The 26,585-nt window shown below is 42.2% G+C and overlaps 1 protein-coding gene across 6 annotated transcripts in view; it reads left to right on the top strand.

The window, feature by feature from the left end:
• Nucleotides 1-26,585, top strand: part of BACH2 (BTB domain and CNC homolog 2) — a 183,873-nt gene that overhangs the window by 76,689 nt on the left and 80,599 nt on the right. For 3 of the 6 annotated variants that reach the window (XM_030945456.1, XM_030945460.1, XM_030945462.1), the window contains one exon: nt 8,491-8,599. The gene's annotated coding sequence lies outside the window, so the exon portion shown is untranslated. Of the gene's footprint in view, nt 1-8,490; nt 8,600-23,301; nt 23,429-26,585 lie in introns of all 6 variants that reach the window. The other 3 variants (XM_030945459.1, XM_030945458.1, XM_030945457.1) reach the window with 3 other exon arrangements.

Raw genomic sequence — 26,585 nt, 5'->3', positions numbered from 1 at the left:
AGAGATGTATATTCTCCTTCACAGCAGGGAATCTGTCTGCCATATCCTTCTTTGTGCTCTGTGTGCAGTATCGCTGGGTGAAGTACGGGGGATAATGTCCATAGATTCCAGTGAGAGGTTGAACTGTAACAGTGAAATGCTGGGAAATTTTTTCATGTTTATAGTATGCCTCAGTCCAAGGCATGTGCAGGTTGGAAAAGAGTCATAGAATTGTTTAGGTTGGAAAAGACCTTTAAGATCATCGAGTCTAACTTTTAACCTAACACTGCCAAATCCACCACTAAATTGGACAAAAATGCACCGCTGGGTTCTGTTTGTGTGTTGTATAGGAGGATGTGAGGTGGTTTCTATAGCATGAAGTCTCGACCATTGGTGTGATTCAGCTGTGCTATTGCCAGCTGGGGCGGGTCTGCAGTTCTGGAAGTAGGGCAGATGAAGCCTCATCCCCACTCCCCTCGCCAGGCAGCGTGTGTGTTTTACACAGCACCAGTGTGGGAACAAGCTGAAGGGAAACTTCATTGTGTTTGACAGTGCCTTTTTAGCTGAAGTACTGCCACGATTGGCATGACAGCAGTGAATCCCAAAATTGGTTGATTGCCGAGAGAGCCTGTGAAGACAGACATGAGGGATAAAAGGAATTAAATACTTAATTAATAGGTTTATACTTCCTATTTCTTGAAGCATGACTATTTTTCCCTCTCCTGTTTGTTTACTTTAAGGTGCCATATGTTCCACTTGAAGCTGTATAGAAATTTGCTAAAGAAACCTGCACATCAGGGTTAAGAGAGTTCTTAAGTATGTGATCTGCTGCTTGAATATTTGACTTTTAAAATAATTAAATATTTTGAGCTACCAACATGAAGAGATTATTTGGCCAATATTTTGTACACTAATAATAGCACCTACGCTGTGTAGTGTAGTTACTCTTGATTTTACGGGACTAAAGCTTCAGCTTCTCATGGTAGAGGTTCTCTCCTGTGTTCATGTATCCCTGATAACAATTTTCATTAGAATGCTAGTTGCAAATATCAACATTTCTTTGGTGTCTCCTTCTGTTAGTTCCTTGCTTCCCACATGCTGTTCTGTGTGAAAGTCTTTGTGAATTGCTTAAAGGAGTAAAATCCTTCATGGTAATGGAGATGCTAACATGCATGACAGTTCTTATCCGTCCAAAAATGGCAGCAGTTGACTTGTAGTTTTTCATATAAGCTGATTTTTCACTCAGAAAAGTTTTCACTTAGAGAAGGTAGCTATTAATTACTTATCTATCCATGTTTCAATATGCCACCATCTTGTTAAATAGCTCCCTTGTCTATTTCTTTCTGAAACTATAAAGCACTCTTTTCTGCAGAACAAGCTCAATGACATCTTGACACTTCCCTAATGTTTTCAAATCCTGGTGGGTTTGAGTGAATTGTTGGATTTATTTGAACTTCAGATTCAGGGCTTGTAAATATGCACAGATGAAAGCTAAAAAGGTTGACAAGAATGCATTTGCAGTTGCAAGCACTAGGTTTGGCATAGTTATCTTTGGCAACATGAACCTAATCAAGTCCAGGAACTGGAGTGATCATAAATCTGTTGTGATGCTGATAGTCGTCTTGTATTACGGTAGTCAGTACTACCTCCTCTATTATTAGATTGGGCCCTGGGGAAATGCAAAGGAAAGTGTGAGTCTCACCCACAATGTTTTGGTACTAAGCAAGCCAAGCATTTGGAGAAGATCCTCATCTTTGCTTAGCAGATGGAGGGTGAGGTGAGCGTATGAGACCAAGTTGCTGAAGAGGTCTCATCTTCCAAATGTTAGTGCAGAGCCTTAATGCAGGATGGCCCTACTCTCATGGATTGGTACCTGGCTGTCCTGTTTCCAGACAGCAGTGCTGCTACCCACAAGAGACCTGGGAAGAGGAATCCATCGAAGCAATGAAGCTTTCAATGGATGGCATTGTTAAGGATGATTTCAAGAGCTGACTTCTAGCATTTTAGTGGTCCAGGTAGTTGAAAGATCTGTGAAAAACCCTGCACTATGGACTTATTTTAATGAAAGAGTTTGGGTAGTGACATTATATGCGTGTAAGTAGCCATTAAGCAGAGGGGAGGTAGGTGGCATGTCTTTTGCTACTACTTCTGCCTCTTCACTTTCTGAGCAGAATGCTTTTTAGTTTAAGGGCTCCTAGCATACCAGCATCTCCTGGTGAGAACTGGTTAGCTGGCTCTGTGCAGGACATGATTGGATTGGTAGGTGTTTAGTTCATAAGTTTCACCTACTCATCTTGTTTTCTATTAATAACTTTATGTTTTAATCCTGTAAGTGTATTGTGCCATGCATCTGTCTATTTGGGGAGCTAATCCTGTAGTGGTAGGTATCTATTTCAGGAACAGCCTGGATGAAGCACAGCCTATTTGAGTGCTGGCCTCCCTTATTGTGTGTAGTGGGTTAAATCACTGGTATTAGCATAGTGTAGGAGTTCAAAAAGGATAGATGTTATTTGCAGTGTCAACTCATTAAAATACTCTGTACAGATTTTTCCAAAAGAATAAGCAGCCCAAGCACACTGGGCGCCATGCCAGGGTATGTAATAGCCTTGCACAGCACCAGTTGAAGCTCCAAGTTGGATAAAAGGCAGCTTTTTCTGCATTTGTTAAGTATTCCTTTAAAAAAAATAAAAAAGGTTTGTGTACAGAAGTAGCAAATTAATTCAGTCCTATCAGAAAGTAGGTCAGTGACTGACCTCCCGATAGCATGAGGCAGCACTTTCAAGCAGAAGTGACAGCTCAGCAGCGTGGACCCTCCATGTCTCCAGGAAACTTGTTTTGACAAATGTAAACACATTATATCCTGTATTCCTCTTGCCTTTTTTTTTTTTTTTTTTTTGCTGCTGCATTAGAAACCACAAGCTGTCACTCTACATCCCCTTTCTTCACCCTTTCTGGTCCCCAAAGGGAAATGCCTTGTATCATAGCTAATAATTTTTGCAGGGCTGTGTAATGAGTAAGACATTCCAGCAAGGGTTTGGTGTTTTTTTATGACACACAAAGTTGAGCACTGTAAACCAGACTTGACTAAAATCCAAACCAAAGTCTTTCCAATGGTGAGGGAAGTCAGTGGGAAGACAGGAACTGGATTAATTTAGGATCCTTCTGTCCTAGTTTTGCTTTTCTTTATACTGAATGACATTTTTGCATATACCCATGTGCTTCTTCAGTGTTTACATTGCCAGTGTTGGTGTCCACATTGCTACAGAGAGAACCTTGAACATGAAGTGAATGTCTTCACTTCAGCCCAGCAACTCCTGAAACTGGGATGCTTTTGTAATTTTGGGTGAAGCAGTGAAGTGTCTATAGATGGGGTTGTGGCTCCTTGAATAGCTCATAAAGAATAATTGCCTCAGAAGACATGGGAATATGTTCATTTTTTCATTGAGTTGTCACTGTCAGCAGGTATTGAAGGTGGACTGTACACTACTAGTTAACTACTTTGACTTGTCCCTTTCCTGCAGTGATTTCTCCTGTGGAAATGATTGTGGATCAGAAGGTCACACAAGGTTTTCAGCTGTCTCCTTCTCCTGGCTTTTAACTAGGTTGCGCAGACAAGATGCTGTGTGGAATAGAGGAGGATTTCAGACTGTATTAGCCATCATGGCTCAATTTAAGCCATTTTACTAAAGATCTCATAAAACTTGACATGATTTTCTTCATTACCTAGTTACCCTTCTGGCCTGAGGTGGCTCAAAAACATTGAGAGACTCCTATGGATATTTATACAGATGCTGTACAAAGAATGATTTTTGCAATGTGATGGATAAAATAGCCCTTTAGCTGTACAATACCATTTAACTGAATTTTTAAGTTCATTTGCTTAGAAGAAATACACTACAATAAAAGTTGGATGACACTGTCTCACCTAGAAGTAGAGGTTTGACTGGGGAGGACGGGAATATATTTGTTAAAAACAAAATGCTTCTGGCTTTAGTAAAGGTTTGATCTGAATTTATTCAAACCAAGCAAGAAGTCAGATGGATTTATGTAACAGAACTGGCTATGAGAAGCTGGGGAAGAAGAAGGTCCTGTTTCAGTGAATTACATGTTTCTGTGCTATAGGTAATGTTGGCATTGATTGTTATATACCATGCAATGGATGTCATGCTGAGAAAGTAGTGAAAAATACACTAGTGTATGCAGTTAAAAAAAAGGCAAAGGAGAGGAGTGCCCATGTACAGGTGCGTCAGTACACTTGTCGGGGGGGGAGGGGGAGGCAGTTCCCAATCTCCTCCTGAAGGATCTTTGCGTGACACAGATGCTGGCTTTCAAGTCATTACACTCTCCACAGGGCCACCAAGTTTCCTCTGCTTGAAAGGGCTGGAAGTGCAAGGTGTGCTCCAGGTGAAGGCATAGATCTGATGCTTTTTCCCACTGTTTCATGCTTATAGAGATACTGCTTCCCTTTGCTCCCTCCTGCACTGGGGATAGAGAGTCAGGAAGGAAACGGCGTCTTTTGACTACAAAGATCACCGAGTTCAACCTTTAACCCAGGACTGCCAAGTCCAGCCCAAAATCATGTCCCTAAGTGCCATATCTACGTGTCTTTAAAGACCTCCAGTATTCTAATACTGAAATCCTTTTAGTTCAAGGCAATTTGAGCATCTCTTAAGGTTTGAGAACTGGAAGCACCAAGTGGAGAGCTGGGAGGTTTCCTCCCACCCCCAAATGCTCACAGGAGGTCCTGCCAGGCTGGCCAGTTGAGCTGCTTCCCTGTTGCTCATGGGTGGCAGAGCTCTGTGTAACAGAGGTGACATGGTGACCTTTGCAGTGAAGTGAAGACCGGCATAGAACAGAGACAGAAAAATTGCCCACCACTATTCCATGGTGTAGGCAGTCACTGGTGTCACTTGTCTTTGGGCTAGTGTCCTGTCTTACTTGTTGGAAAAGCAATTCCCATGGAATAAGAAATCTGAAATCCTCCTTTTCTTTTTAATTTCTTGCCAGGGGAGTTTGTTTCACAGTCTGCATCCCATACAAGCAGTGACTACCACTGCATATTTGGTATATATATTCAATGTATTAATTTACCCGTGCAGCTGCGTGCATGCATCATCAAGGAGCAGGACACCTTCATCCATTCCCTTTTGCTTTGGAAACCTTGCTGATGGCATGCTGGGATGAATGTCTCCTTTATGGCTTTCTCCTGATGCTCTGCAGGTAGCAGTTTTGAGGGAGTGTGGCTGCAGGATCAGCCAAGACTGCAATCCCCCCTGTGATGACACTGGAGGACGGAGCAGTGAGGTCTGATGCAGAGAGGCCACGGGAGATCCTGGGTCTGCATTTCCCCAAAGCTGAACCTTCCTGTGTTGGCCTGTGTTGGGTAGAGCAAGCTCAAACTCACACAAGGGACTTGGCAAGAATGGCTCTTCTGCTTGGGGGTGGTTTCTTCACACTGTCAAGTCACATCCCTGAAACAAAAAAACAAAACCAAACAAAAATTGCTTCAGAAAAATCCAGGTCCCACCTTTTCCCTCACAGTATTCTTAATTAGATTTGTGGCTTGGATGTCCTGGGCTTTTTCCATGCCAGAGTAAGAACTCAGGGAATTTAAGTTGTTTGTTGCCTTCTATACAGCAAAGTAAAAAGGCAGAGGGGAAATCATATTTTGGCAGTTGAGATAACTTAGAGTAAAACTTAAGATTTTATTAGTTTTCTTCCAAGGTGGAGGAGAATTGTTTTTACCTCCTAGGTAACTTGTCAGCTGAAGTTTTTGACTTAATAGTTGAATCGCCTTTATTTCAACCCTTTGGACTCTTGGACTGAATCCAGTGAAATAATGCATTTAATGTGATGCACTGAAAATATTTCTAAATTTTTGTTAGGAGAGGAAGGTAGGAGTTGCCACTTTAGTGCTTTTATGAATGTAGAGCAATCTACACTGATTAAGCATGGATGATTTCATTTCAGTCAACAGCACAAGGCAACGTCCATCCTGACTATAACAATGTAAATGTCCTTTGCTTTGCTTAAATCTGTCTAAGAGTATGTCATCTATCAGAGTAACATCTCAGATGGTGAAGAAATTCTATACAGGGTGTGTGAAATGAAGAATCTGTATGAAAGTTCATCCCTCCTTAATGTTTCGCAGGAGCTCTTTTTGGATGAAGTAACATGTTGTGAATTTTGTAGAGAAATTAGGTGATCATTAGGGTCATTCTTGCGCTGATGCAGGCATAGGACAGATTCTACTAAGGTAAAATGTTGCCCCTCTTCAGGACTTTTGAACCACTCAAAGCACTATCTTGTACAAGTGTTAAGGGGGGAAAAGAGAAAATTAATTCCTTGTGTTGCCCAGCTAATGTCCTGCATGAGTTTACTCTGCATTCTTGTGTGGTCCATGCTCTGAGATTTGGTGATCTTAGGGAGAGCTACTGGAGGACTGGATGTCCTGTGCACAACATGAAGCAGTGTCTTTTAAGGGCTCCTCATGAAGCCCATTTGGCAGGTGCTGTGAGTGCTCATTTTTCTTGGCTTTGTTTCTTTCCCTGGATTTAAGCTAGTTTGTGGTTCAAGTTTACATCACCACTGAAACACTGCTCGCCTCAGCTGACTACAACTTTGTGTCCATTACTGATTCCAGAGTGTAAACTAGATAGGTTATTTGTCCTGCCCTGAAGAAGAAGAGAAGGAGTTAAAATTTAAGAGCTGCCTGTGGTGGACATGAGTGCTGACTAACACCTATCTTCAGTATATGCAAATCAATTTGGACCTTGTCTGATGAATGCCACTGCTGGAGTTCTTTCTTTTCCATATAGAGGTACATATGAGAATTGAGAAATAAATGCGTTCGCTTAAGATAACATCGTGTGACAGCTGAGAACAATTAAAACTCTTACTTGTAGCTGTATTTTTTTCCTTCCTTTCTACAGCAGGAGGGTGGTGTTTGCAGCTCTAAGGAGTTGATACAGGCTATTTGTCACTGCTGTGATCTTATCTAGAACAAGTATCCTGCAAGGTTATTTATTTTACAGCCTTTTCTTCTAGTTTTGCACAACACACAGATCTTGGGAGATGGGAAAGGTTTTTTTTTCTTACTAGAATCTTTTTGGCAATAAACACATGCCTAACTGTAAGAGAAAAAACTTTCACAACCAAGCTTGTTTTGTGAAGCCCAAACATTTGTGAAGCTTACAAACCCTCAAACTTTGCATAATGTGCCCATCCCTGGTCTCAAACATGAAGTGGCAGAAGAGGGAAGTGTTACTTTTTTTAACCAACAACTTATGACTGTGTCAACACATGACAATTTGTCAAAGCTTGCTGTAGCAGTACTGTAAATTAATTTTTAGCATCACTTGTGAGTGGTAAACACTTTGTGCAGTGTGAACAGCTCCTAGTACAGTGTGAGTTGTCAGCAGCTTGTGAGCTACCCTAAAAAAAAAAAAGCACAGAGGGAAGGATACAAGCTCATTTACTAGTACAAAATGGATCTGAGTCTGCAAAAATTCAACATGTGGTGGTATGTCAACTCAACCTTGAAAATTCGTTTTTTCCATTTATAGTAATCACCTGCAAGGCTGGGAAATCACAACTTTCCATTCTGTGCCCAAGCAGTGCCTGATAGCAAGCAGTTTTCTCAGGCTCATGACTTGGTGAAGTAGAGCCCTCTCTTTGCTCTTGGGTTTTGCCTTTGCTTGCTTGCTTTAAAAGCAGAACATGCAAGTGTGCTCTTTTGCTGAGAAGTCTCAAATCAACCACGTAAAATGCCTGGAAAAAAATTAATATGGCAGCCCAAAGAGAAATGGTGGGGGCCAAGTGCTCTCTCCTCCTCACCTGTCCCCTTGCTGTTTCTCCTTGCCTATCTCAGGTGCTCTGGTGGAGCTGCCAGTGATGGTTCATACAATAGGAGTTGACATGATGGAAGAAAATTATTTGGTGCAAAAAGACAGGGAATGTGTATTGTAGAAAACAACTTTTCAGATACAAATGTATTTTAACCTGTCACTTGAGCAGAACAAGCAGTAATAACCTCCCAACCTAACAATGACTGTTAAGTTGAATGTTAATTCGCTCAGTCGTTGAATTGCTAACATGTCTACAATTTACAAGTGAACACCCACTCAACAGAGAGAAAATAGAAGTTGGTGCCTGGAATTCCTGGCCTTACTGAAATCACCTACATTTTTTTGGTACTAATTCATGCATTTCCTGCGAGTGTTTTAAGTAGAGCTAGATGAGAAAAACAGCTGGGCGCGTTTGTTTGCCACTTTGATGCGCTCAGTGCGGGGGTTTTTTCTCAGGCACAGTTGCTCTTGGCTTATACACCATAGGGTGCTTTGGCTGCACCCTGGGGCTTGTTCCTGTGAGCAGGCAGCACATGTGAAGCTTGGCACGAGAACTGTTGAGACCTGCTAAAGCTAGTTTTAACCTGGTCATGGTTTTAAAGAGAAAGATGACTTTATTTGTGTATTTGCTCATAAAGAATTTTGGTTATATTTCCTTTTCTAGATACAACTGTAAGTGCTGCCTGTATGAAAGAGCTGAGCCACACCATCCAATAAACTGTCTAGAGCAGCAGTTGGCTTGCTTGGAAATCGCTTCCAGGACTGCGTTGTAAGTAAGTGTTTTTACAAAAGCATCATCAAATGGTTTCTTCCGTTTTGGGGTGATTTTGAGATATTCTGGTTGTTTCTTATAGTTTCACTGTTTTATTCTAATATCTAGTAAGACACTAACAATGCAGTGGGAACTGGAGCACCCCCATATCTATGCATAGCATAAAACTAAAGCCCTTTCAAGGCTTTTTTGCTCTCTTGCTCTAGAACTCCCCAGCAAAGTACCTAAACACTTCTGAGGACAGGCAGCGGCATAGAAGCCTAGAAAGAAATTCGGCCAAATACATACTGACCTATTTTGTCATTAACTCTATGACGTACATGTTTTTCAAGTGTCCATTCCAGCCTGTACTTCAGCCTTTTAGCTGTGCTGGTGTAGCCCTGCTAGAGTGAATTCTTTGTGGAGGTCTTCATAAACTGTTATCTGCCTAACTCAGTTTGAAATGATCCATGAATAGATGCCCCGTCTGATCCAAAGAGAGCAGTGCTTTGTCCCTTTGGCCATGCAGGGGGTATTGCTAGGGAATCTCAGCAGGCTCTGAATGGAGATGAATTTGGTCAGCTACATCTTCTTTCTATGATCGTGGAATCATAGAATAACCTGAGTTGAAAAGGATCCACAACAATTTTTGAGATCATCCTAGGTGATGAGTGAGTCCCAATAAAAATGGCCCTATTTCAGGTCACAAGCCAATTGCATTGTATATGGCATTGAGAATGTGTTTGCACACATCATCCTAGAAAACTTTTATATGTACACCAAAAACCTTACTGTGCTATCTATACTGTTCATTTTGAAAGCATAATCCATTCAGGGATGTTTGCGACCAAAATTTTGTAATTTTTATTTCTTTTTATATTGTCTTCATTTTTCTGGTGCTGCAGGTTATGAGAAGTATGATACAAGAAGTATCTCTGACATAAGTGCATTTCCCTTAAAGAGGCCTCTGATAACACTGTTGCTTGAGAGAGCAGTGGTGGGAGAGTTGGTGACTTAGAGTTCAAATCACTTAGTTAGGCATATTTATTATACAGGCTGCTCACATTCCTCAGCACCTTGCAGAATATTCCCCACCGGTGAAATTTGCTGTACATATACTAGGTATAAATTTTTTATTTTTTTAATGTCAATCCTGTCGCCAAGTCCTTCAATCACAGCAGTTGAGTCAGTTTTTTTTGCTGTAGGTTGAGTCAGTTTTTTGCTGTACGTTTCTTTTTGTGAATCTTTACCCTGTACAGTCAACTGACACACCTGAGTCACTCTCTAGGTGAGGTTGTGCTGGACAGGAATCTTTGGCTTGACTCTGCCTGCAATTATCTGCCAGATACAGTAACTGCTGTTTTGTTCTTGTTTTGTGATTGCTGGACCCCTGAGGCACTCAGCCTAATTCTGCATGGGTGAAGTTGAATGAAATGAAAAAAGGACTGGTTACTGTCAGTGATGGGACATTTCAGCTATGGCAAATGTGCAGAGAACAAGTGGGGGAATTGTTTGGGGGAAATTAAGGCTTTGAAAAGTCCGAAGTCAAACAGTTTTCCAATTAGAAATTTCAAACAAGGCCTAACGTTTGTTTTCAGCAGCCTGTTAATGGTTCATCTGCTTCTGGAACTTAAATCCTGACCTAAGCCACCACTGGTTTCATGGAACCATAAAATCATTAAGAATCATACAAGCAGACTTGTTAAGGTTGAAAAGTACCTTCAAGATCATCAAGTCCAGCTGCTAACCCAGCACTGGCAAGTCTACCACTAAGCCATATCCCTAAGTGCCACATCTACACGGCTTTTAAATAACCTCCAGGAGTGGGGACCCAACCACTTCCCTGGGCAGCCTGTTCAATGCTTGACAATTCCTTTCTGTGAAGAAATTTTTCCTAATATCCAATGTAAATCTCTCCTGGAGCAACTTGAGGCCACTTCCTCTGATCTTGTCACCTGGGAGAAGAGACCAAGCCCCACCTGGCTACAGCCTCCTTTCAGGCAGTTGTAGAAAGTGGTAAGGTCCTCCTTGAGCATTCTTTTCTCCAGGCTAAACAAACCCAGCTCCCTCAGCTCATCAGGCTTGTGCTCCAGAGCTCTCACCAGTTTCATTGCTCATTGAAGATGAGCACTTCTCGTTCTTTCTCACAGGCTCTGCTGCACTTGTTCACAGGAAGCCCTGCTGTCACTTGAGCTGAAGCCACCATGGAGGTGCCCGTAAACCCCTGAAACTGTCTCAAGGGGAACAGCTTCTCTGTCACTGTTAGTAATGGATTTTCGTCCAGTTTATGTCATGATGTTTGCATTGCTCTGGCACCAGGAGCTAGAGCTGTGCATTCATTTAATTTACCCCAGGGTAGTTGCTACTGATTTGGTTCAAACCTAGTGTTGCAGCCTGCATGCTGAGGCAATCTCAGTTACACCAGTTCCTTGAAGGATTGACTATTCCAGTGTGGTTTTCTGCCTCATGTCCTTCCAGTTTAACTGTATTAGTCTGTTTAATGGTGCCAGAAGGCCACATATTTGCTCTCTGTGAAGCCTCAAACAGTAGATGCATGCTTTTGAATAGTTAAATAAACGTTAATTATGATTCACAAATAGTTTTCCCCCAACTATTAAGTAATATCAAACACTGAATTTTTCAGTCAGTAATTGTTTTTCCAGCTGCTGAGTGGGACAAGGTATTCAATATTTTTACAGAGTTATTTTTGCAGCTGCTTGGCTGCTTTAAGCATAAAAGTCCTGTGTTATTTTGTAGGGCTTGACAACCTTGGATGCACAGTGGGCACAAAAAGCCTGTGGTGGGAGCGGAATGATTGCAGTCTTCAGATGCACCTTGGTTAGCTGTGGATAGTTTGGACTGCATCCAGATGAGCTGAAAATAGCATATTGGGCACTTTCAAAAGTTTGTGGTTTTGCAACATTTTCTCACAAAAATGTGAAGTCTTTTTCTTTCTCACCGTGTGAGCTATTACACATGTGGAAATTAGTTATTTTTTCCTTTTCAAGATCTTGAGACATTCTGTGAGGGATTCAGCCAGTGTGAATTATTTCATGAAATAGTGGTTTGACTCATTGCACCTCCTTGCAAATAGTATAATACCAAAGGATTTTGTCTTAGAAGTGCATATTATGTGCTTTACACAGAAAGATCTTAAAAAATGTTAAAATATCAATTAAACCACAAGGCATGGTGATAGTGAAAGAGTCATTGTTTTCACCCACCATGACGACTGCCCTGGCAGTGAGCACATGGCTCACATTTTCCCAGTGATTCATTAGCCTAGCCAGTAAAACATCCTAGGCAGTCTGATGCTGTGGCTTACTGGTAGCTGTTCTTCAGATGATTGCTCATGTCGACATGATGCATAGCAGTGTCAGAACATTCACTTTGGAACTTACCTTTTTTGTGCATCTCTTTTCTCTGGTTTTCCCACCAGATCTGCTCTGCTGCCTCGCAGCACTGCTGTTCACATAGGCAGTTGCTGTGACTCTGTGAAGCTACGAAGAAGAATCACCTTCTAAATATCACTGGTGGGTTTTGATGAAGCCACAGTCATGAGCACAGGGTGCACGAAAGACACAACACTGAGTGCTAGGGAAAGGGTGATGTTGGTAGGGGAGGAGACCAAACTGTGAAGGGTAACTTCTGTTTGATGTTCCATTGTGTTGGTTTTTTAAGCCAGAACAGAAAAGAAGCAGGATCAAAAGTCTTCACAAAGCAGAAGTGTGAGTGTAATGAAACGTAGTGACTAGACAAAATAAAAAAAAAAAAAAAAAAGAAGTTCATTGTAAAACCCACCAAACTCAAATTTCAAAGCCCCAGAAGAAGAGGTCATCTGTCAGCCACCCAGCTTGGACTGGGCACCCAACTGGAACTCATGGTCTGGGTTCAGTTCCCTACCTCAGTCACAGGTTTCCTGTGTGTTCTCAGGCAACCTCCTTCATCTGCCCCATGACTGACTTCCTCATTTTGCAGTGGAGATCATCTTCTTCACGTTCATTGTGAGAATGAAGCCTACTGATGTTGCTGAAAGATGTGGATGTTGCGATGGGAAGAGTCACCCTGGAGACCAGAGCAAAAGGGGTGTGCTTCCTCACAGGGAGGGGATAGATGGTCACCATGTTGCTCACATCTCTGTGTTAAAGACTAAAGGAAATTATTTCTAGATCTCAAAAGGGCTGATTTTCTTCTTTCCAAGTCTTTCAGGCCTACTTTTTTTGTGGAGTTTGGCTGCCCCAGTGCAGCAGCAGGCATTTGGAATATTCCCTGTCTCTCACCTTTCTGCTCTCAGTCTGTCTGCTTATGTCTTTGAATCACTCCTGTCTGCTCAATACACGCGCCCGGCACAACCCAATGGGATCAGAAACAGAGCTTCTGTCATCTCCCAACTTACATGGAGATCTCCTAACATGGAAATATGGTTGTTTGTAAGAAAGAAACTGAAGAGTGCTTGAGGCTGATTGGAGGGGTACCAAAAGTGAGCCTAGCAGCTGAGGAAGGTGGTGTGAGCCAGTGGAACGTCACACTCACGGACTCCTGCCAAGTTGTGCACTGGCACAGTGTGACTGCTAAGGATGCCCACATGGCCCATCACCACCACTGGCCTTCAGCCCCTCTGCTCCTCCACTCAGTCCCTGACAAGCAAAAATATTAATTTAAGGGGTTTTTATATGCTCTCACTCAGTGCTGATGCTAATTCTGAGTAAAGAATCAGAAATGACAAGTCACACGCCTTTTGATGTGCCTTTTTATCTCATTTGGGTTGGTTGTTAAACTTTTAACTTCTCAGTACACAAAAACCAATGTCTTGTTCCTTCCAAAGCTGGTCAGCTCAGAGTCCCTTGCCATGAGAAAACATGGATGATTTAAGATCTAGTGCTGTGGACACTAGACATCCTCTCTGTGCCTGCAGTGCTTGTCCCTGTTCCCAACTGGTGAAACTGGAAATTCAGTCTACTTGCAGCTCTAAAGGACTAGGGCCTGAAAACGCAGCAACTGCTTAGTTGTCAATTGCTGTTTCAACCCCTCACCCAAGCTACAAATAATGAGTTATTGAGCTAATTTAGTTTTATACAGAAGTGATCTTCATCTTGCAAATCAGGAAGGCTATTTAACGCAGTGTAATTGACTTCAGCTGTAAGATTCAATGCACTTACCTAGGATTACAGTTCAATAAAATCTAATTGTGCTGAGAGCAACAGGAATTACAGAAACACCTGGGGATTGTTTTGTGCCTTTGCTGTGAACAAGGTGTACTGAATGTCTTCTGGTCCTTATGGGCTGGGTTATACTGCTGCTTGACCTGCCCATTGATGGGAACAGTTTAAGGTGACACCAGTTGGCGTGGGGAGGTGAAGCCAAGCAGGTGAAATGATGGGTGGCCTTCTTCAGTGAGCTCTCATTTCTGTGTGCCTGGCCAGAGTCAGGCTGGGGGAGCAGGAAGTGAGCAATGTCTGGTTTCATTATGATGGTGATGATAATAGGATCCATGAGATATGTGAGATTAAAAGCCCTATAACATTGCAGGCAAAGCCATCCACAGAGGACAAGGCCTGAAATCAACTCAGTGCCTAAACATCCTTTTGTCTTGGCTCACCCAGTGTACAAATAAATAAGGGAAAACTGATATTTATTCAGTATTTCCTCTCACTATTTACCAAGTAGGAACCTGTGCAAAGGCAATTGCTACCTGGAAACATTCTCTGGCCATCATGCATTGGCTTGTGTGCTGCAATTGTAAGAGAGCCTTTTTGCCCAAGTATTAATGAGCTTTTCATCAGCCACTCCGAATAATTGGGAAAGTAATAGATTTAATTTTTCACTTGCAGAGCTTCAGAGAAAAGTACAGCCTTTTTAGTGGGATCAGGACACTGGCACAGGTAGTGAGTAATTTGGGATGATGGCGGAGCAGACAGTGTGGCAAGCATCCTTGTGACACACATGAGGTGCAAACTTTGTTGTTCTCTTGTAGAGAGGCATCCCAATCATCAATCTTTGGTCCAAACATAAGATTGTGTAATTAGGAGTGCTTACCTAACACCATGGTTATTTTCTCCATTATTTCTCTCAGTTATTAATTATCCTGTTGCAAGCAGGAAAGGAAAAATGTACTTTCAGACCAAAGTAACAGATTTGGCTGGTTCCAGTACTCTGACTTCATAAGCAATAAAATATATAATATTGCTTGCTACAGCACATGCTGTACTAATCATTCTCTGTGCAACTGCCTACTTTTTACATCATTTTAAGCAAATGCCAGGACTATGAGGAGTAATAAAACAAGACAATAACGGCAGAACAGGTAGGTTTTGTTGTACAAGTTAAAAAGAAAACAAAAAAAGACCTCCATCTCCAAAAGCCATGAGAACTGTAGAAAGAGGCTCTTTTTGCCTGACAAAGTTAACCTGTAATTAGTGAATGTAGAGGACATCTTTCTTACACGGGAACAAGCAGTGAGAATGGATCATGCAGGATGTCCTTGAAGCTGCTCCAGTCACATTTTAAGAGCAGAGAGATTGAAAATAAAATAATTTTTTTTTCTGGTTATGGAGTGGGCTTATCGCCTACTTTTATTAGGCCACTGTTATGCTTGTGGCCTAATGATTGCTGGTTCTTACTACTGCTTTGGGTGATCGTTAGCTGGATGGTTAAAATACTGATGTTGAACTTCTGTTTTCATAAAACTGAAGAAGAAATTCATGTCATGCCTAAGGTTTCAGTTTGAGTTGAGCTGTCAGGGAGAACTAGATAGACATTTCAACACAGTCTTTGCTGTTTTGGTTAACTTTATGAGGTAATAAACCCTCTTTCACTTTGTTTCCCACGCCTTTATTTTTTAATTGGGACATTCAAGAGTTGGTGCAAAATTAACTTAAAAACAAATACAAGGGCACTTCAAAATGTGTCCACTGTGCGTGCATCAAAGAATTGATGTAAGCCTGTGCAAGACCTGCTGGTATGCAGCAGCAGACAGCAAATGGTTTGCTAGTATTGGCAATGCTCTCACTAAGCTAAATAACAATTCTTACGTTTGCTGGCTTAACAGCCCAAAGTGCTTTTCGTTCCTATCCATTTTTTTTCTGCTTCCTCTGTCTTCATATTGCCACCCTTGGACCTTAGAGTAGTAAAATGAAACTTCAAAGAGTTTATGAAAGTTACAGCTAAAAACGTGTTATCTTAGGTCAGGCAGATGAAACCAGTGCTAAGACCAGTCTCTTCTCAAATCTGGCCAAAATAGTATTTCACCTATATTTGGGGAGTGTGACAGTCCATTTCTCTCCAAAATAGCTGAAGTTGATACTTTTCTGTTGTTCAGAAAAATACAAGATTCCCCAAGATGTTGCAAGGTTGATGATACTCATTGGATTCTGTGCTGAGCAGAACTGAATCTATATGCTTCTGGACATTATTTCTCAAGCATGGTTGAGATTTCATCTTGTTTATTATTGTCATAGGTTTGTGTCATAAGTCTAGCTATGCAGTAATTTCTTACTTCAAAGAAATTGCTTGCCTAAAGATTTTTTTTAAAGCAAGGCTTTCATTTAAATCGAGTTCCACTCCATTCAGAAGAGTACGATTTTTGCAGATATGTCTGATATTAGTTTCATGTCCAACTCTCTACTACACTTAGGGAAATAACATCTAATAACATCATCTTCAGCCAGTAGATTGTTTCCTTTTCCCTCTTTATGCCATTTGTTTTTTTCATTTCTTTTCCTCCACAGCTTTGGATTTTGTCTGTCTTTTTGTTTTAAAATCTGCTGTTGTATTACTCTTAATACCCAGTGTTTAGATGGGTCCTTCTCCATCTTCTCTACAGCATGCCAAGGTTCTCCTCCTATCTCATGCCTTGTATTTAAGAATTAGTGGCATGATGCGTAATCCATGAGTTACTGATACACGCTGAGAGCTGTGCCTCCAGCAGTGCTGGTGATATACTCCAGCTGCTGGTAGGTGCTCAGTCTGCAGCACTGGGCTGGAGTTACTGCAAGATAAAATACAAAAATTGGGCATCCTATCAGCAACATGGTTCTAGTGGAGTAGTTTAGGTCTAAGGGTAAAAGCTAATATAGACATGACCATTAATTTCTCACCCCTCCAAGGGCATACTTCTAATTAAGACCATGTATACACTATTGAATGTTTCCAGTACTGTCCCCTTAATCTATAAATTATTGGTCCATTTAACAGGGCTCTGCATACAGCCCCAGCTAAGACACCTGGCTGGTACCCATTGATCCTGGTCCTCCTGCCCCAGTCAGGTCCTCTTCATTTACTTGCTAATGGAGTAGCCTGCTCTTTCTGTTACAGTCTCACATTGTTTCTCTAATTGGCTTCTTTTGTGGTAATGATTTTGCTATTCCCGGGTAGATTCCCTGGCAGGGGACTCAGAGTGGTATGTCTGTCTAACATCACCCTTATCCTGGTAGTAGCAACCACTCTGTTTTGTGTCACCTTGTCTTCAGAAAACACCGCTAGAGGCAGTTGCAACCCCACTTGATCTTTCCCTATGTAGAAGATGTGAAAATACCTAATGAATCATTCTGGGGAGGTGTGACCTGCGGGATGCAGACGCGTGGGAGTGTTTATTTGTTGCAAGCATCAGAGGGGGAATCACTCCGTTATCCGAGTACCCATGTCAAAAGGTGGGAAATCAGCACGCTCTGAAGTTTCACTATACCTTGATTCCTCTCCTTTCTGTCTCTTCCTGGAAGGTAGTTAATTTTGGAAACACGCACAAAGAGGAGAAAAGCAGCAAGTAAATTCTCAGGATTTCCTTTGGGGGAGAGATCCCGCAGGGGAAGGAGTGAACTCTTTTAATAATCTTTGCAGCATTTAATCCCAAGAAAGTGAAATAAAATCAGCGCTTCCACTGAGAGTTGGCAGCGTATATTTCTGTAACAAGACCGATTCTTTGTAGTACAGTCTGATTAAGACTGTATCGAGTTGATTGAGGAGAGCAAAATCTGGTTTTGACAGATGTTTCCCATGATCTGAAGAATACAAACACTCCTGCAAGATGACAGACGGCTTGTTTACATAAGAAATCTTTTTTTTAATTAAAAAAACCCAACAAAAACACACAAACACAAAGCAACATTTGGATCAGTCATTCTGATCAAGGCAGTGTCAATTATTAGGCTGTAAAGGGAACTGATGACTCAACTTAGGTACAGCATTGCGGCGATCTCCGATTTTCGGTTTCATAACAGATTCTTTTCAGGAATGCTTTTCATTCATGCCTGATGTTTAAATGTGTCTCTGGGAGCGTGTATCACTTTGTGAAGGGGATGTGAGAGACTGGTGTCAGCGTGCTCCGAGTGGCTGGGCCGAATTTGGGAAGCATTCCTCTACCTTGGTGGGATGCCCAGTGGGAGAAGGGTCCTCTGACACATTGCATTGTGCACTCGTACCTGCGCATCACCAGTGTTGTTACCATGGTAAATTTTCTAGGTAAGTTCACATCAGTAAAATTGAAAAGCACTTTGATTCAGAAAGTGAAATGTTTTGATGAGATCCCATGCTTAGTAATTCCAGCGAGTGCGCTTGTTAAAGCAGGTGAGTCAGAAATGGAAATGCAAAGCATTTCTCTGAACGGTGGCCGGAAATTAGCTTTGAAAACTGAAACAAAGCCCCAACCGCAGTTTTATCTATTTACCTAACAATTTTAGATCTGTGAAAATCCCTTTGCCTTTGGGATACATTTCAATTCCTCTCTTGTAATGCTGGTGCGATCCTTAAGTTGGATAATTAACAATGTGAGGACTATCTTGGTGTGTCGGACTTTTTTGGTTTAAAAAATTGAGTGTCCTGTTAGTGGCTTCATTGCCTCTGGTGCTGCCATATTCTGTCATGGCTTGTGGTGCAATTTGCTGGAAATGTAAGTCAGGATGAGATGTTTTAATATTTGAGTTAATGTAACACTGAGGAAGAAAACCAGGGGAATTGAGTGGAGTCAATTGCTGCATGTTACCCAATGCTTAAGTTGTGTGTGTACATACATATATATGTATTTATGTATCTATATATATAGCACATTGGGCTATCTGACTGTTCTGGCACAAAAAACTCCTCAGTTTGGGGCTGGCTGCTACCCAGCTTAGCATGGAGAGGCTTCAGTGGTCACAAGCCCCTCTGTCAGGACACAGCCCCCCATCTGTAGGGAGAGGGCAGAAGGGGGTCATGAGTGTTAGTAGTGATTGTCTTGCTGCAAAAAAATTTAAAAATCAGCATATTGAGTGATAGATAGCAACATTCTTTTCCTCATCCTGCACCTTTCTTCCCTGCTGACATCTTGGTACCTCTTGCTTATCCTTGCTGGAAGCTTTGGACTTGTCACTCAGCCTCAGGCAGTGTAAGGACTGACTGCTTTTCTGCCAGCTCTAGTGTGGTCTGAGGCCCATCAATGTAAATCATGGTGGAGGAGGACAAAGTAATAGATGTGTTTAAGGGACTTGCAATTCCCACGGCAAGGCTGGTAAAGTAGAGCTCGTTTCAAAGAGCAGGCGGTTTGGTGATTTTTCTTAATTACTGTTTACCTAAATAAATAAATAATGCATATTCATGGCTTTAACTAGAGTAAGTTGTGTTGAAATGTTTACCTCTCCCGAGGATAGTTATTAAGGGTGGGGTGTGGGGTGCAGCAATTAATAATAAAACATTCAGATGAGATTACGGAATGTTCTGATTGGAATAGTAAACAGTATGCTAGAAATAAAAGCAAATAAACAAAGCTGTCTTGAATTTAAAAAAAGAAATACTATGCTATCTGAAGAAACATGCTGAACAGAAGCAGTTTGGGTGAAGAGGCCATGCCCTTGGAGCTCTTCAATATCACAGGGAGGCTTCTTCAGTCTAAAAAGCACCCCTGTGGAAGAAAGCCCCTCATTTTGAGTCTGGAAAAAGGATGATACAAATATTGGCATCCACACAGATTAATGTGGCAGATGTAACACCTGTCAGCACCACTTTGAGGCTAGGGTCCATTTATTCTTTAACCGTGCGATGGAGAGTATTTTACCTGCTTATATCAGTAGTAAATAAAACCTTCATTTGCATTGTGAAGCTCCTCCCTCCTTATTTTGCACATTCCTTTGAATGAAATTCTTTGCTCAGCTGAGAATTTGAAATTTGGACTCATCCTTTCATATCTTTTGGCTGTGGTTCCCTATCTGGTTAATCAGATCAAAGAGAGCCAGTGATGTGTTCAAAGATTCTTGTGGCAGCTGTGTACCATTAGGCTGAATGATTAAAAAAAACGCATAAGTGTAGTTTAGCACAGTAAATACAGATTGGTCTTTCAGTTTAACATACGGTTACAGGCAAACTGAGCCTTTGACAAAAGACCTGCTGCTTTAACCCCATGCAGACAAAGCTGCTTTGCCCCCAGCCCCACCTGCCTCCAGCTGTTTTGGGCCAGCAGATTGAGCAATGGGTGTATCTGTCCTGTTACACTAGGTTGAGGATGAAAAAGAAAAGGGAATGGGCAGAAAGTAGGTAGGGAGCACCAAGGTAACGTGTGGGGACCATTAACCTCAAAGCTCCTTGTGCAGCTGGGGTGGGCTCTCTTTTCTCATTGAGCTGTCCCTTTGCAGCCTGCTGTCCTTTCTGCCCCTAACTTGGGCAGCTTTTGGGGATGAAGGCTTCCAGTCTCCCTCATCTAGACCAAATTGGTCCCCTCTAAAGTAGCTTCACAAGAGCTAGGATGCCCACTGGCACCTAGCACAGCCGGCGTGCTGCTGGCATGTCTCCTGGACTCCCTATCATCTAGAAACCAAAAAGCGGCTTCTCTTTGGCTGGCAGTGCGGTCTGACTACTAGCACAGCTGACTGCTAGCTGTGGTGAGTCTTTGCTTGTGTCAATCACCAGTGCAAGTCCCTGGCAGGTCTCTTAAACAGAGCAAGACGTCGAGGAACAAGCACGGGCGGATGGGCTGTTCCCAGCACAGATGGAGGGAATGTCCCATTGACTTTGGTGCTTGTGAAACATCTTCACAGCTGGTTTTTTCTGGCTGATAAATTTCCCTCAACCACATTTTGCTTCTCACTTCAATGGATAAACCTTTTTCCTGACCCATCTGCCTGCTCTGCAGGATCTGTGAGTGGTGTCTGAATCCCAGAAGACAAGGGTGTTAATGGTGGCACAAGGTGTCCTGTTGGACCATCTCCCCTGTAGCAGAGGCATGTGGTTTTATAAACATGGTGCATTTTACCCATTGGAAGAATCATTCTGGGCTACAGACAAGATTTCTCTGGAGCAGAAATACCCATTTCCATCTTCACCTTTTTTTTCCTAAGGGTTTCTGGGAGTTCCAGCTGCATGCCTTCTGGCAAAGCCAGCAGCAGCAGGGCTACCAGAGCCTCGTGCGGGGTTTTGCAGGTTGAGAACATGTTGCACACACAGAGTGCACAGCACAGTAAAGCTGATATCAGCTCGCAACTAATTATCTCTGTATAAAAATTCCCCTGCTCGCCGTTTTGCCGTTAGAGGCTCACTGGTAAGATTTATGACTCTGGCTAAAATGAAGTACCATTTCCTTTTTCTCAGCATTACTGTGCATGGCCTTTCTGGCTTTTCTTGTTAAAAGGACCTGAGTTCACCCAAGAGGGAACATAGTTTTGAACCACTTTCCCATCACCATTCTCCCTTTCTCTTTTTAATATTTATAACAACCACTGAAGATCACCCACAAAGCAATTTCATGTCTTTTGACTTTCCCCTGTTTGGAGTGAGGGGTGGAGACAGAGAAGATGAGGCAGCTCCTTCATGGGAGATGCAGCATTTGCTCACTTTCAGCCCTACCATAGCTTGCACAGGCAAGATGTGTACATCCATCAACATGAGCTCTCTCTTCATAGCTTGGTGAGCAACTATGGCATCCAAGATTTACATGAGCTAAAGGATAATTTCCTCACTTCATGCTGTAACATGGGGGACCACCTGTACAGCTGGAGAAAAAGCTGTTTCTCCTGCCCTTATGTTGCACATGTATGTCCTCATTTGACAGGATGATGAAAATGAGACCACTGACTGAACTTTCTGAACTTGCTAATATATGGCTGACTTCATCCTAAATCACCTTAAAATTAGTTTGTGTGACACTGTAAGGCAGTTGGGGTTTTTTTCTGAGTACAGAGGGAAAAAAGGGAGCAATGTTGAGCTGCTGCCATCTCTTCCCAGTTGCAGTGAGATGTAGTTATTTTTGTATTAGAGCTTGGAGGAAAAACAGTAGAGATGCCAGATAAACCTCCCCAAAACAAACATTTGTGTTAATACTTAAATATTGTTCATCTTTTGCAGCATTTACTTATCTGTTTCCCACATGCTGAACCTTATGGGAAGTTTTTGTGGTTGACTGTGGCCTGTTCTTTTGTTCTCTATGTTAACTGTTTTCTCAATTTGCAATTTTTAAAAGAAATCAGCAGTAAAACTCTGACTGTGATAATCATTCAACATGGGAACACCTTTTTGGCATGACAGGGGTGTGTTTTTGTGGGTCACATGTGTTGGGTCAGGAGCCTTGGAGCATTAACCCAGTGAGCTGTGTCATTTCATGATGACCTGGGAAGCATCCTCATCCAAGAGAATCAACACTGGCTAGTCTGGTGTCATCTTCCAACATGCCAGACTAAGGGACAGCAGTTTGATCCTCATCACTGAACCATCTCGTTTTCTCCTGTTTTTATATGTGTTAACCATAATTTCCAGCCCTTAAGGGGAAATAAGCTAGGTGTCTGAATTTTCATCAGATCTGACACAAAGTATTAGGCTGTGGCTTTTGCTGTCTATTGGTTTTACTGCACAGGACATAAATATTCAACTCATGTCATCTGATAAGGTTGCTGGGGAGGGGGTTTTTCTCACAAAATATATTAACTTTCCTTTCACACCTAGCCATTCTTTCATGAGTCATAACCCCAAGATAAAATATTTTCGATGATGGCTTTAAGTCAAGTATATTCCAATGAGAAAATCACTCGGGTTTTACATTAAAAGATTTACAAGTTCCTGTGGCAGTAGTCTTGAACTGCAGCCTTATGCCTTCTAGCCCTGCCTGCTTGATGTGTCACAGACCTAACTGCAACCAGAGGACAAGGAAGGGTGGAAAATTCTCCCTATGCACGTTCCCCAGCTTCTCTGAAGGTTTTCTGTTTAAGCCTGGTTGGTTTTGTTAGGTGTAGCTGGTGAAAATCCAATTTTCAGACTCTGGAACACTCCAGGGCAGCAGCAACTGCCTTTCCCTGCAGCCAGTCAGCCAGCAATGGGTGTCTTGAAGGTTCTCCTGGTGACTTCAGTCACAGTCTCTAGCTAGGGTGGTTCCTGACACTGTTTTGCCATTATCTGAGGGAATAGCTCAATCTCATCTGCTCTGACTGCTGACACAGCTCACCCAGATAGGGATGCACTCCAGAGCTGGTGCTTACAGCCCTGGAATGGGTGGGTACCTCCCTGTTTGTGGTCCACGCCTCCTTGCATTGTTGGTTTTCCGCATCCCACCTCTGGACACTGGGAAAGAAGCTGCTGTGCCCTTCTGACTCCTGTTTTTGCTGCCCCTGGTTAAACAGTGAATGTGGGAACAAGCAGGAGTGATAGATGAGCATATTCTTTCCCTTTGGAAGAACTCCACAGGTTATTTTGAGGAAATTAGGTGCACTGAGGGTGAAGCAGACCTTGTGTCTTTTGTGACGTAGGTATTGATATCATCTTGGGTTTAATTTACAGATTTCAGGGAGAGATCATGCATTAGATGTCAGGAGCACTGCAAATGCCTTCTCAGCCTCAGGCGACCCTTCAAGCTACAAATGTTCCAATGAAGCTACTTCAACCAGACAAAAATTACACACAAAATGTAAGGAAAACACATTTGCTGATCTGTGATGGTATTGCATGTAACAAAGCAGGATCCTTGACTTCACTGGAATCAATTTCTGTACATATTTGTGTAAGTAGCATCATTGCACCCCACCAGGTGAGGCACTGCTTCAGAAAACACCAGCTCTGTTTGCAGACCTGTGCCCACTGCTCCCAGCTCGCAAGTGCTCAGCCTTCCTTAAATATTTTTCCTCCTGTCTGCATCTGAGAGAAGCTCACCAGCTGGTCTCCTTGTGTGGGTCATTTTACTTAACCCTCAATTTACCCACCTATGCTGAACATCAGGATAAACAACCACTGTGTATTTGTTACATTTGTGTATTTGTTGCTCACTTCCCTCATGGCCCACCCAGCATCTCCAGTATTCTTGAGCACGACTACACAATTTTCTGTGTTTGAAACACCTTTGATGATAAGTGGAGTAATACCCAGGTACATTCATCATGCCCTTCTCAATTCACTTTTCTTGGTTTGTTTGTTGCAAACAGAAGAAATTGCCAGTTTTTCTCCTTTTAAGCATTAAAGCCCTGTTAAAAACAAAACCTCTCCTTTGAACATTCTGTATAACAGAAATCCAAACTGGAAGGTGTTTTATTGAAGCAAATGGTTTTTCAACTTCATGCATTCTTCTGCCGGTTAGAGTGTCTGGTGTGTCTTCCTTTACATTTGCATTCCTCAGTGCTAATTTCACCTGCCAAGGCAATATTGGAAGTCATCAGAAAGGGGGAGAAAGAAGGTAACCTGGTTCAAAAAATGTACAAGAGGTTGTTAAATAAGTTTTTTTAAAAATCAAGCAGATTTACAAAGTTCAGTTGGAAGTATTGTTATTTTTCTAGATTTCTTTGCAAGTGCTTAAGGCGGATGTTTCTTTTTGGAATAAATACAAGGTTTTCTTGCAACCTCCAAGACTGCAGGAGCTGGTGTAGGACAGTGATTTTGTGGCCTCTCATGACCCTCTTAACTGATGGCCCACACGTGCAGGTCTGTGCTGAGAGCTGAGACCTTGATGTGAGCAAGCCTTGGAGCAGAGAGTACATCTTACCCTGCCTAAGATCCCAGCTCTTCCCAATGCTGTAAACCTGGCTGATCAGCCTGTTAAACTGCTGAAATTCCTCTTCAGTAGGTGCATGGTTGGTTCTTCCTATGAGCTCAGTTTTTGTGTATTCCTGTAGGTTTGCAGCTGTAGTAACAGCTTTGCCTTTAATACTTTGCCTGTTTCAGGAGAAGCCTTTTGTCGAATGGAAAGCATGAAGGAGCCCTCGTGCTGAGCATAGGCGGGGGTCAAGTTTCATTCTACCCTAAGCTGACCCCTGGGCAGAGAGATTCCTGCTTGAGTCTTTTAGATCATGTGTAAAACCTGATGCTGGCTGAATCATCCCGCATAGGGCAAGAATATCTGGGGAACATGGGGAGAGGTATGGAGTGAGACATTTGCAGAAGGGAATGAAATGTTTGGGATGCAGCCTCATGCTTTCTACAGCAGTGAACATCAATCAGACCTTCTCAGAAAAGCTTCAGTGGTGCTGAAAGTCTTCTTTCTCCCCCCACCCCCTGTGCCTTTTCTTTTTCTCTTGTTTCCCTATTCTCAACTTCTGTTTATTCTCTTTTTCTTCTGATGCATCATGGCATGTAAAATTTTTGCCCAGGAAACTAAGTTATCCTTAAAAACACAGAGACTTCCCTGGTTTTAGTCCTTTGGCCATTGAGTAAGCAACAGTTATTTTTGTTCTACCAGTGATTTATGACTGAACAGATTTAGAGTTTATATTTTTAGGTTTATCGGCAATTTAAATAATGTATATTTGTGACCATAAATATTTGGTACTCTTACAGTCTTACAGTTATGCCCAATTGGAGAAAACTGTATAAACTAAAGAGACACAAGCATTGTGTTCCTAGCCCAGCCTCATGATTCCTTCCAAGTACCTAATTAGGTGATCCTTAAAGGTAGCAAGAGTTTGAGCATCTGTTGGTAAACCATCTAGAAGGGTGCCATCCAGAGGAAATAACCTGCTTTCCATAAATGAACCAATTCTCCACAAGACTTGGAGTAAAATGCAGTAGGATCACTGCTCAGAAATTCTTGAACTTTTTTTACCAGGAACAGCATACTTAGAAAAATAACCACCAAATCTCTCTCATTTGCACTGCGTTTTGTTTTGGGATTTTTGTCCCCCACTTTTTTATGGAGTCATAAACAGTCATTAGTCCTAATAAATAGACATAGCAGACATCTCTTGAGAAACCAGGATTTTTTACTGAAGAGTTAATTTTGCATGTTTTTAAAAAATAAGAGTAGTTTTTTTAAAGATCTAAACTTTAGGGGTTTGTTTTTTCCTCTGCCTCACCTCCCCCTTTATCTAGCTTTAGTTTGTGGTAATCCTGCAGACACAGCCTTTGCAGTGATCCTGTGAAGACAGATACATGACACTGCTTGTACTGCTGCTGTCCCCTTCTGTTCAAAAGAAAACCATCTTCCTTTCCACTTCCAGTTGCCAACTTCACTCAAGTAAATAGTAGTTAGCATTCCAATGTTTTTTTCCAGGAAAACAGTGAAGTGTTGGGCGCTGGCAACTTGAAAACCTCAACTTGAGAACCCCTGTAGCTTAAAGCTAATTACTTGTCCTTCCACAAGTATTTCCTCCCCAGCTACTTCAGAGTGTGACTGCTTTCTTGATAGATGGGGGAAGCCTTTTCCAGAGTCTGGGATTGGGATTGTGCTCACTGTGGGGTCTGGGCTGTGTGATAATGCTGGGATTGGCTGCTGGGGGTTTCACCTCCCCCTGCTCCAGCCTCCTGGCCCCAGCCCTGCTCTCACCAGCCTTCCCCATCCCAGAGTGCCTCCCCTCCGGGGACTGAGCCCTGAGCCCCTTGCACAGAGGTGACAGCACAGTGAATTTTCTGTGGGCAGATGAACATTTCATTCTCTCTCCAGTTTTCTTTTGACATGGACTGGCATGACAGGTAGCTTTGCTTTAGGGTGGCTGCAGGATTAAGACACACATTGCATCAACCCAGGGATACCAAATTAGGCTGATGGTGTTTCTTCTCTGAAGCTCGTCCGAGTAAAGGAGAAACAAAGGAACAAATTTTGTGTTCCTAACCTAAATTCCTTGATAAAATTAATGCAAAGC

Source organism: Camarhynchus parvulus, chromosome 3 (genome assembly GCF_901933205.1).
Source record: "Camarhynchus parvulus chromosome 3, STF_HiC, whole genome shotgun sequence".
NCBI classification, from domain to species: Eukaryota; Metazoa; Chordata; class Aves; order Passeriformes; family Thraupidae; genus Camarhynchus; species Camarhynchus parvulus.
Note: the sequence above shows the minus strand (reverse complement) of the source record. Positions and strands in the feature narration are given on the sequence as shown.